Below are 10540 nucleotides of genomic sequence, written 5' to 3'. Positions count from 1 at the left end.
CTACTTCAAAAAGTGGAAGTCACCAAGAAAACTCGAGATGACTGTAAAATTTCGATGAAAGGTTCTGCAGCATTCCTTTTACAGCCTCGATCTCTCTTTATGTAGCTTTCATGTCTCTTAAAATATTATCTTGAAGCTCAAAGCTTATTCTGTATCAAGGAAATACAAGTTAGCTTGGAACTTTGCCCGGGAGAAACCTGGAAGATATTTACATCATCCTTTGCACTGAGATCAGTGTATAGCTGTCACTGGTGGTTCTTTACATTTGTACTGTTCCACGTGAACTTTTGTCCTATTATTTTTATTAAAATTTTACTGCATACTCTAAATATATGTTTTAACCTTCTTTGGGGTACACTCTCTTATTATCGCAGAATTTTGAATTTGATATGAAAAAGTTATCCTTGAAAGTTCAAAAAGTGATTTATTTTTGCCCCCTCATTATATGCACTATCCTCTCGTTTTCAATACATCTCCATTTATTCTGAACAAGCAAAATGCGTTATCAATATTTTATCACATCTTGTAGCTGTTAGTAAAGTCCGCTTCCGCTTTTATGTTGTACAGTGCGAAATGAAAGATACAAAATGAAAGATATCACCCGGAATAACTTATGCTCTAATTACTGGATTTTCACAAACTGAACACCAATCATATTGGTTGAAAAGGGAATGTTTAACTTGTTAACCTCAAATGTTAACTATAAGATTCTGACACACTTTCTCTGAAATGTAACTGAGAGAAATATTTAGTATTAAAATGGTGCTTATTGAAATATTAAATTACTTTGTTTTATTTATAAATGATTCGCTGAATTAAATTAATCGAAATTAATTACAAATGTTACTTTAATTGGACCCTTGATTAAATTAAAAAAAGTACGACATCAATTTAATGGCATGCACTATTTTGGATTGCTTGGCATAACTTAACTTTGAATGAAGTTACTCAAACTTAGGACCGCTTTCTAACCTAACTATTGTGATATTTTCCAAGTAGCATCTACTTTGACAGGGATAACCTGGTTGGTAGGTCACTGGGCTCATGTCCAAGAGGATTTGTGGGTTTGATCTCCGCTGGCCGAAGACTCCCCGCGGAGTAAATGGTGACTGATGCATGTAAAATCTGCAGTCACAAAGTCCTCCATTTTCCCATAACAAATCATTCCTGTGGGGGTACTGATCCAGAAGTTTCCTCGTCTTCTGGATTGGTCCAAAAAAATTACATGGATACGAAGTTGAAGATTAATAATCATAAACCCAAAATTAGGAAGGTTGTTCAATGACGGTTATTTAAAAAAACAGCATTTACTCCAGAGTCAGAAAATACGTTTTTGTGTTTATATCTGTAACTTAATTGCTAGGGTTAACTTAAGACAACCCCTTTGAACCATTATGGTTGGAACTTAGTTTTCGAAAATCTGATCAATAAAACAAAAGTTATTCCCAATGATATCTTTTTTATTTTGCGCATTGAACCCTGATCGTAAAAGTAGACAAACCAATTTTGAACGTTTGCACAAAGCAGAAATTGTTGAGCGAAATGTATTTGATAATTATCTGTAAGTTGTTCGGCGTGATGTTTGAAGAATGTGCGTATGTTTTAAGTTCGAAGCAAAGCTGGAAAATAGTAGCACTTTATTTACGTCGTACTAGAGCTGCTCAATGAGCTGTTGTCGACGAACTTAACTAAGAAGACTGCTCTAGAGAGATTCCAAGGGATAAAATTTGTTTGTATTTAAAACAAGAATTTTTGCTCCCGTAGAGTTGAATTAATTTAAAGCAATTACCAGTTTAAAATAGCTCAGTTAAAAGGAGTTAATTAATAAGATGCATTTTTAAATTGATCAGGAGAGCGCTTTTAGTAATAAATATACAGGCCATAGGACGCTGTTGTGTTGTCTCCTAGTGAAAATTCTTGAAACTTCTAAAGTGTATCTGGAAGTGTGTCTTGCTCCAAGCTCTTTAATTTACAAAAATTTCTATGATTAAACTTTGCAGACTAGCCTGTAAATGGATTGAACGGATTAACTTTGAGAAAAAAAATTCCGACATTCTTTTAAAAGAACTATCAAGAGTTTGTCGGAGCATCTACTACTTTCGAAAACATGAAAAAAGGAAAATGTTAATAAAAGGGAGATATTCAAAAATCCAAAACATCATCCTTCAAATTTTTGCTGAAGTTATGGAAGCGAAAGAAAACTAGTGATAGCTACAATCGAAATTCGCCACTGTCTTACGGGGTCAGCAAGAAAATTACTTCTGGGGCAGATAAATAAAAGAGACACACAAGGATTAATTTGTTGAAAGAAGAACGAAAGAAGAATTAACGACGAAGAAAGAAGAACTGACGAATTGAGAAACTTAACAATATCTGGTTCTGATTGACTTGTGTGCTGTAGATGAACCCATTTTATTTGCTAATCAAGAAGGGTTCTGTTATGAACGGGAAGTGATCTTCTGGAAGTAGATGGGATTGTAGAGAGCAGATCCGTATTTATTTGATATTTAATCTATTACAACTGAAAGATTATATTCTACAAGTTTAACAATTACAAATATGTGAAGAAAGTTAGAAATGTGAAGAAAAATGATGATTCAAAGAACTCTTAAAAAAAGAAGACGAGCGAGGACCTCGAAATATGGTTTGGCATCCCCTCAAATTCAGACGTCTTCATAGTTGCATCAAAGATCTGAACCTTCAAAGCTGAAATTGTGTGGGTATCGATTCAATACAATCGGAATATAATTGCATTTACGAAACGATAGTAGAAGACGGTAGTGATCAATGACAGAAGTGTGGCTACTTTGGAAAAAGATTCGAGAGAAAATTCAACTGAACAAATTTTTTTCTAATACCCACCCGAATTATTGACTTTCGTCATTCGGGTATCAGATGGGTTGGTCACTCTCTCAGGGGTGCCATATTAGGTGGGCCAACGTTGCTTTCACAATAGAAAGGACAGATAATACGAAGAAGGGAAGGAAAGAACCGAAACTTTCTTACTTGAGGTCAGCTTCTTGGCCACCCTGCCGGCCAGTTGGCATTGAGCAGCATATTGTATTTTGCAATAGTTTCTTTTTTGAATAAAATATTATATTCATTCAATAGTTAGTGTGTATTCCTTAGAAAGAAAAATAAGGGATGTGTGGGGCGTGAGTTGTTATCGACCATGTCAACCGTCATCTATGCAAAGGTACCCCGGCATAGAGTCGAGTTAACATGTCTTATATACTAGTGAATTGTAGTTGTAATTTTGTAGTGGTAGATACGCTACAGATGTATTGAAAACGAATGAGAGGTAGTGAATTTGTATTTGTCTGACAGTTTTTGAAGTAAAAAGTAGACCCCTCAGTAAAGAGGTTTTACATTTTAATAAAGCACAGTTCAGTTTTTTTTTAATTAAATGTTAAATGACTTTTTAATCGTTTATGCATTTTCAAGTATTCTATTTTATTCACCTCTTTCTTATTACCTCTCACAATCCTTTAACCTTATCTATTCTTGAGTTTTATTTACTCTAACCATGAACTTTAATTTAAAATGGCATTGACGCGTGCGCGCTTAGGGTAATTTATATCGTATTTAGTGTCTAAATATTTTTTTTTGAAAGTAATTGAGTCGATCAAGTTGCTCCATCTCGTCATTTAAGGGGGAATGGATTTTTTTCAGGGATTATAGGGAGAAAAAGAAAGTCCGTGACCTCTTCAGCTCCAAACTAAATTCCGAGCGAAATAAAGCGATGCGTATTGCAGCCACTCAAAAATAAAATTATTTATAAAATGTTTCGTCAACATTTTATTTCGACATTTCCATTACAAATTTTTCCAAGGCTTTTCAACTGTGGTACATCGTATTCTTTTGAAGTTTAAAGTTTTTACCAACAAAAAAAAAGAATAAAAATGCGGCAGTTACCTATAATAATGTTCTATGAAAAAATGATTGGAAACATATACAAGACGGTTGTTTTCGGAGAAATGGGGTTCAGAATTATGTTCTATGGTAACAATTCGCGGCGACAGGAAAATTAATTAAAAGCAATAATTCCAGAGGTACTTCATTTTTATTAATACATTCAATTAGAAAAAAAAATATTAATAAGTAAACTCTATGTACCGAATTTCTAATCTAAGAACTTGTTTTTGATCGATTCTGAAAGATTGAATTTAAATCGTAAATTAAAAACCATTAAATACTAAACCAAATATTGCTGGAGACAAAAAAAAAACAAATAGAAACTGGGAAATATTTGTCACTGACTTAAAAACATGTTTTTAAAGTTTCGACTTTAACAGTTTTACTTAAGCTATTATAATATCCAAAGAATCGAAATCTATGCAGTGACAGTGCTCATTATTTTGCAGTCATGAGAAATTAAGTCCTTCCATCTATTGTACCTTCCTTCATATTGATATCCCCCATAATTTTAATTTTTAATACTTTTCGGCATGTCGCAAAGCGTTTTAATGTTGTGCAATTTTCGACTCCTTCGAATTAACAGAAGTTTTCAGCTCCGGTATTTTTTAAACCAACTTTCCAATCAATGTCACAACATTTAATATACAAAATCTTATTGGGGAAATTGCTACTGAATCAGTAATGAACTGTGGTGGGCCTATTTCAATACGCATCGCTTTATATATACAATCATACACAATCATAAAATGAACATATTTTTGTACCATTTTGCGAAATGTATATGGTGTAATGAAATGTGTAAATGAATCTGCGACTGATTCTTACAATTTTAGTTTTGCATTTATTTTGTAACTTCTGTTTCCTCAATCTTTAACTACACCTTTAATGATGTTATTAAAAATTTTAAATATCCATTTCCTACTTGATGGGATTTTAACAAATTAAATTAGAGTTTATGATGTTGAAATTGGTTTGGCAGTTGGGAAGAGTTAAGGGGTTACGAACCACGTGTTAGAAACCCTAAGAATTTATGCTTATTGTGAAACAAGCTAAAAGAAAAAGAGTGATTACATTTCAACCCTTGATGGACCGCCATTAGAGCGGCATGGCAAACTTATTGATCCACGTACATGATGGCGGAAGTTTCATTATTTCTATCACAATTAGTGCAGCCATATTTGAAAATATATCGATTGAAATTAATTATTTAACCTTAATTAATATTGTAAATTGTTATAATTACAACTGGAGGGAAGTAAACTTTATACACTTCCGGGCCGTGTTAAACACTGAAAGAAAAAGAAAACTTATATAGTGTTATCACTTTTCATGATTTGTATAAGTATTTTACTGATCCTTTTTGGTTATATTCAACTTATATATGTAAGAAAATAGCTAAGCCTGTGGAAATTTTTCTTCTGGAGAATTTTAAAAGTGTGGTTTTTTAAATTAATACTACTGAAATGAATTTCTCAACTGAATAAAAATGTAGCAAATTTTCACAATAAGCTTCTGCAATGACATCGCGCAACTTGTGGAACGATTCTGCCACAGCTCAAAATCGTATTTTTCTTTAAGTGTTAAACAAGAAAATAAAAGTTTTGAGGTTAGAAATTTATTTAAATATAAAGTACACTCTTACCATTTAGCAATCAAAACCTTTTGTGGTTGCGCATATTATGAGGCTGTGGTGCCACAGGGAGCGCGATGCTTTCTAGTATTCGAAACAGGCTCCAAAGCGGAGATAAGGGGATCAACTTAGTTCCTTGTACTTTTGTATCGAGAGAGTGTATTACTAATAAAGCAGAGGTGTCAGCAATTACGACATACCCGTTATTATTACGCTTTCACTGTCACGGTTAACTAATAAAAATTACGACCTTTGTAAATTCTCGCTATTTGTTTAAGTTTTTTTTCAACTTAACTACCAAGTGCTAGGAAATTTTGTCAGCAACTAATCTAATTTTTTACTGCCCCTTAAACAGTTTTTGAAACAATAAATAGAAAACAACGTTCTAATGGAAGGAAGAAATAAAATAAGGAAAGAAATATCATCCTTTCAACGAGCTGTTCTGAAACTTACGGAAAAGCATAAACTCAAATCTGAAATGCTGTCAGCCAACATTTTTAGTGGCTTAAATGCAAGATGATAAAAAGGCTAGTTTTTGTTTAACCAAAAGCCTTAACATTGATTCCAATTAATTAATTTAATTGAACCATCTATTAATGAAGTATAAAGTTTCCTCGTTGTATAATTTTTAATTTAGTACTTTATAAAAATTACTTTTTATTTAATAGTAAACTCATGAATGATTTTATTAATATTAGATACATATATCGAATGAAGTTGTATAGACACCATGAAATTGCTATAATTTGAGTTCTCATTTATAGCAATTATAGCAAGATTGCTATAACACTTACTGTATACATTGTGTTCCTCTGATTTTTAAAGCTAGTTTGGAAAGTTGGCACCTCTGCTAAAGCCTCCACTCTGAAATATTGAACATTTAGATTGGAATATAAGAAGGGTGGGACGGAATCTCGAAATCTCAAAGGTGGGATAAAAAGTGTAAATTTTAATAACCAAATTTAGATCAATAAAAAGCTAATAGATTCTCTCTGCTTTAACGTCGATGTAATTTTGATAGATAAACGAATTTGATGAGAAAAGGTTTGATCCTAAGTCCGGTTATAATTACGCTAAAATAAATAGTTCTGAACATTCACAAAAATTCTACATATTTTTTTAAAAAAAATGTGTAGAAAAATTTTATATATGATCAACCTGTAAGTGAGAGTTGAGATTTTTGTGTTATTTTTCATTTACAAATTTATTAAATTTTTCCCTTTAAGAGAGTACATTTTCCCCTACGCATTGGAACTTCAAGATTGAAAGCTCCCTTGCTGGTTCAATAAAATTTTCGTTATAACGCTATTTGATTTTATTAGCTCTTGGATTAGTAATGTCATATGCGTTTGGCCATAAAATGCCATATGAGTAATGTAAGTAATATAGTATATGAGCATATATGAGCAATGCCATATGAGCTGTGTAGTCACTTTTGCTCTTTTGCATAAAAGTTCAGCATTGAAATTTATCCCAATTATTATTTTATTATGATTTCATGAAATGAAAATGGTGTTTACGAGTGATTAAAAGTTTTTGAGGAAATTTTAGAAACGTACATTTTAAATCTTTGAAACTGTCTCATGAGGCTACGACAATTGAAATGCTGTATTGATTTGAAACATCATGAAAAAGATTTATCTGCAGAGCCCTATTAGATACTGTATGTCTGCAAGTAAAAATAAATAAAATCGTGCTGCACTAATTCTGCTACCAAACATGACGTTATTATTTGTTAATTAAGCTCTAAAAGAGGTAGCGCTTTAAAACCTCTTTATAATAATTCATTTGTTATTTATTTTTTAAAGCGTGCATACCTAACTCACATAAGATATTTATTAATACTAAAATTGGATTTTTTTTCATTGAATTATAATAATTTTAAAAAAATATTAGTTGTTCTTTATTTTTTGCTTTGTTTGCATTAAAGAATTTCGTATTAGTATCTGTTATCAAAAAAAAAAAAAAAATCTTGTTCGAAACATTTTATATACACCGTTAATTGTTTACAACTTATAGAACATTTAACAGAATTTTTAAAACTAAAATAAATTTGTTTAATTTAATTTCTACCCCTCTCAAATACTAGGAAATTAAATTTATTTGTAAAACTGCTCTCGAAATGTAGTTTAATTCGCTTTATCTGTTCACTGGATAGGACGAGATATTTCGTCATACACGGGCTAAGTATGGCGACATTTTTCGTCTTGTAATTACTTGAGATGTGATGGATGATATTACCTATATCTATGAAAAAAAATGTATCAATTTCCAAACGTGCTGAGCAAAAGTTGATTACACGGTTAACAGAGCTTTCTAGTTAGTGTGATATGTTTAGGTATCCAAACTAGATAACTTGCACTGAAATCGGTTATTTGTAAAGCAGGTTATGCACACTTGAAGTTTCTTATGCTGTTTATTGAACAATTATTATTAAAATAATATTAGAAATTCCAATATTATATTATTAAAATAATATAATATTGGAAAATATTAACCAATTTAAAAACTTTTTCATTATTTATTTAAATAAAATAAAATAAAATTAAAATTTCCTCTCTTCGAAAAAGGGTTTCGAATTTCTGTACTATCAAACTTCTGTGATAAAAAGTCTATTTTATTTTAAATAATCTTTTATAATGACAAAAGAAAAGTTCATAGTTAATAAGTAATGTTTCTTATTGTGAAGAACTTTTCCCTTAAACAGAAGTCACTGATTTTTGCAGTTTTCTGACAATGCTTTTAAGTATAAAATGTTGTCATAACGTAATTAATAGCTAATCAACATTTTCTGCGTTAATAAAACGACGAATCAATGATGAATTGCAATAAACTTGTAATAATTAGGACTCCATTTATCATAAACAACTGCATTAATTATTTATGCTTGAAACTGAATTTGTTTCTAGAATGTATTTTATTGATAAGAAAATAGGATCATGATGAGCAACCAGTTATTTTTAGTCTTTTTTTTTACCGAAATGTTAATATTTAAATTGTTTTTTTTTTTTAAACTCAACTAGGTATATTTTTAAGATGTGATTTAATTTTCAAATTGTATTTGCAAAGCAGTATTTTCAGAAAATTATAGTTTTAATTTTATACTGCAAGGAACTTCTGAGAACTCTTAAATATTTTAAATTCTTAAATCACAAAGTTCAAACTCTTAATTTGCTTGAATTTGTTAGAGCGTTTCCCTGGTCTTAAAAAACGGAAAGTTTTTTCTTTTTTTAAAATTTTTTCTAGCCGTAAGCATGGAGCCCTTTGAATTGTTAGGATTTAAAGTTATCTAAGAATTCTAAAGTAGATTACCTAAGGTCAATGATAAAAGCCTCATTATTAATATCTTTAGATGCGAAAGACGATTGCCTTCTCTCTCTCAAAAAAAAAAAAAAAAAAAAAAAAAAACGCTTTTTTTTGTTTCATATATTTTTGTAGGTATTCAGCAATCACAACAAAGAATCATACTGATCTTACAATATTTAAAGAATATCCGTTTACGTCGATAGACTTTGGATGTATCTCAAAGTTAAAATGATATTTTACTAACTCTGCTCAAGTTTGAGCCCGATTTTTTTCCCCTTCGTATGTTATTTTTTTTCCCTTTATTTCTTCGTATTTAGAATTCGCTCTGAAAATATTAATTCCGACAAGAATGACAACTTGTGTAAACTTGGATCTTAAAAGTTTAAGTAAATAATTTTCTTCTCCGAAATTCCCTGGTCATTTTATTATGCATTCATTTCGAAATTCAATCATAAGTCTTAAAGAAATATTATTTCATTATTAAAACTCTATCCGAACGTCATTGATAGTTGAAATCAAGTTTGTTATTTTCTATAGCAAACTTTTATGAGCTCCATTTGTATGGGCTCAGATACAAGAGAAAAGTAACCTTGCCCTCTTTCATTTTTGTCCAATTCTTAGTTCTTAATACCGTTTCATTTTGTTGCATTGACTAATTAATAAAGCTTATGATTAACTCAGTAACTACTCTCAGATTTCGTGCTGTTTGTTCTCAAACTATACATTCAACACACCAACTTGTTAATGTGTCAACACCATATCTTTTGAAATCTTTAACACAGTTCAGGTCCCAGGAACAAATAGATATCCGTATCAACCCACACTTTATGTTTTTTTTTAAATAACTAATTCACACTTGACTTCACTGGACGGAAAACTAAAAACCCTCTATTTGTCAGCCCGATGATATTAGATAACTATATGTAATTAATTTCTTGTCCATTGCTTCTGTTAATTCTGTGGATTTTTTTATTGGAAAAAAGAGGTAAATGACCTTTTCAAGTTTGCTAGTATGTGGAATTTTTTTGTATTTATTTTTTATACTTAGTAGTTTCTACAAGAACTAGTATTCACAATTTTTAATCTGTCAGAAAAATAAGGTGTTTCCAAGGTGGTGTTTCTGAACCATGAAATTTCCTATTTTAGTTCTGTTTTGTTTTTATTAACTTTTCTCGATATTTCTATGATATACATAGTTTACTGCACGATTTAAATTCATCAACTTGTTTTCACATTTCTGTGTAAGTTTAGCGTAGTATAACCGATGTTAGGTACATTTCATTTAACCATAAAATCCATAAATCCTGAGCGTTTATTTTATTTATGTTATAATCTATGTTAACCTAGCGTGACATATACGTTACGCGAATTACGAGAATTTCTTATTTAAAACAGGACTGATTTCACATTAAGCAAATGTTTTTTTTGTTTTTTTCAAAAATCAAGTAGTAGCTAACAGAAGAAAATATTTATTTAGTTGAAAAAATAACTATTTTTTTAACAGGTTTTTTTGCGTCCCGGCATGTTAAAATTCAGGAGTTACTGGTTTTTAATAGTTGTTAGACGCGCATCGACATTTCACTAATTCATAATAAATGCTAATTTTTTAAAATCAAAATATGAGAATTTTCTTGAAAATAAAGTGCAAAAATGTCAAGAGAATAGACATTAAACATTTTCTTTATT

Source organism: Parasteatoda tepidariorum, chromosome 2 (genome assembly GCF_982258835.1).
Source record: "Parasteatoda tepidariorum strain Cologne lab strain chromosome 2, Ptep-v5.0, whole genome shotgun sequence".
NCBI classification, from domain to species: Eukaryota; Metazoa; Arthropoda; class Arachnida; order Araneae; family Theridiidae; genus Parasteatoda; species Parasteatoda tepidariorum.
This window is presented reverse-complemented; position numbering follows the sequence as displayed.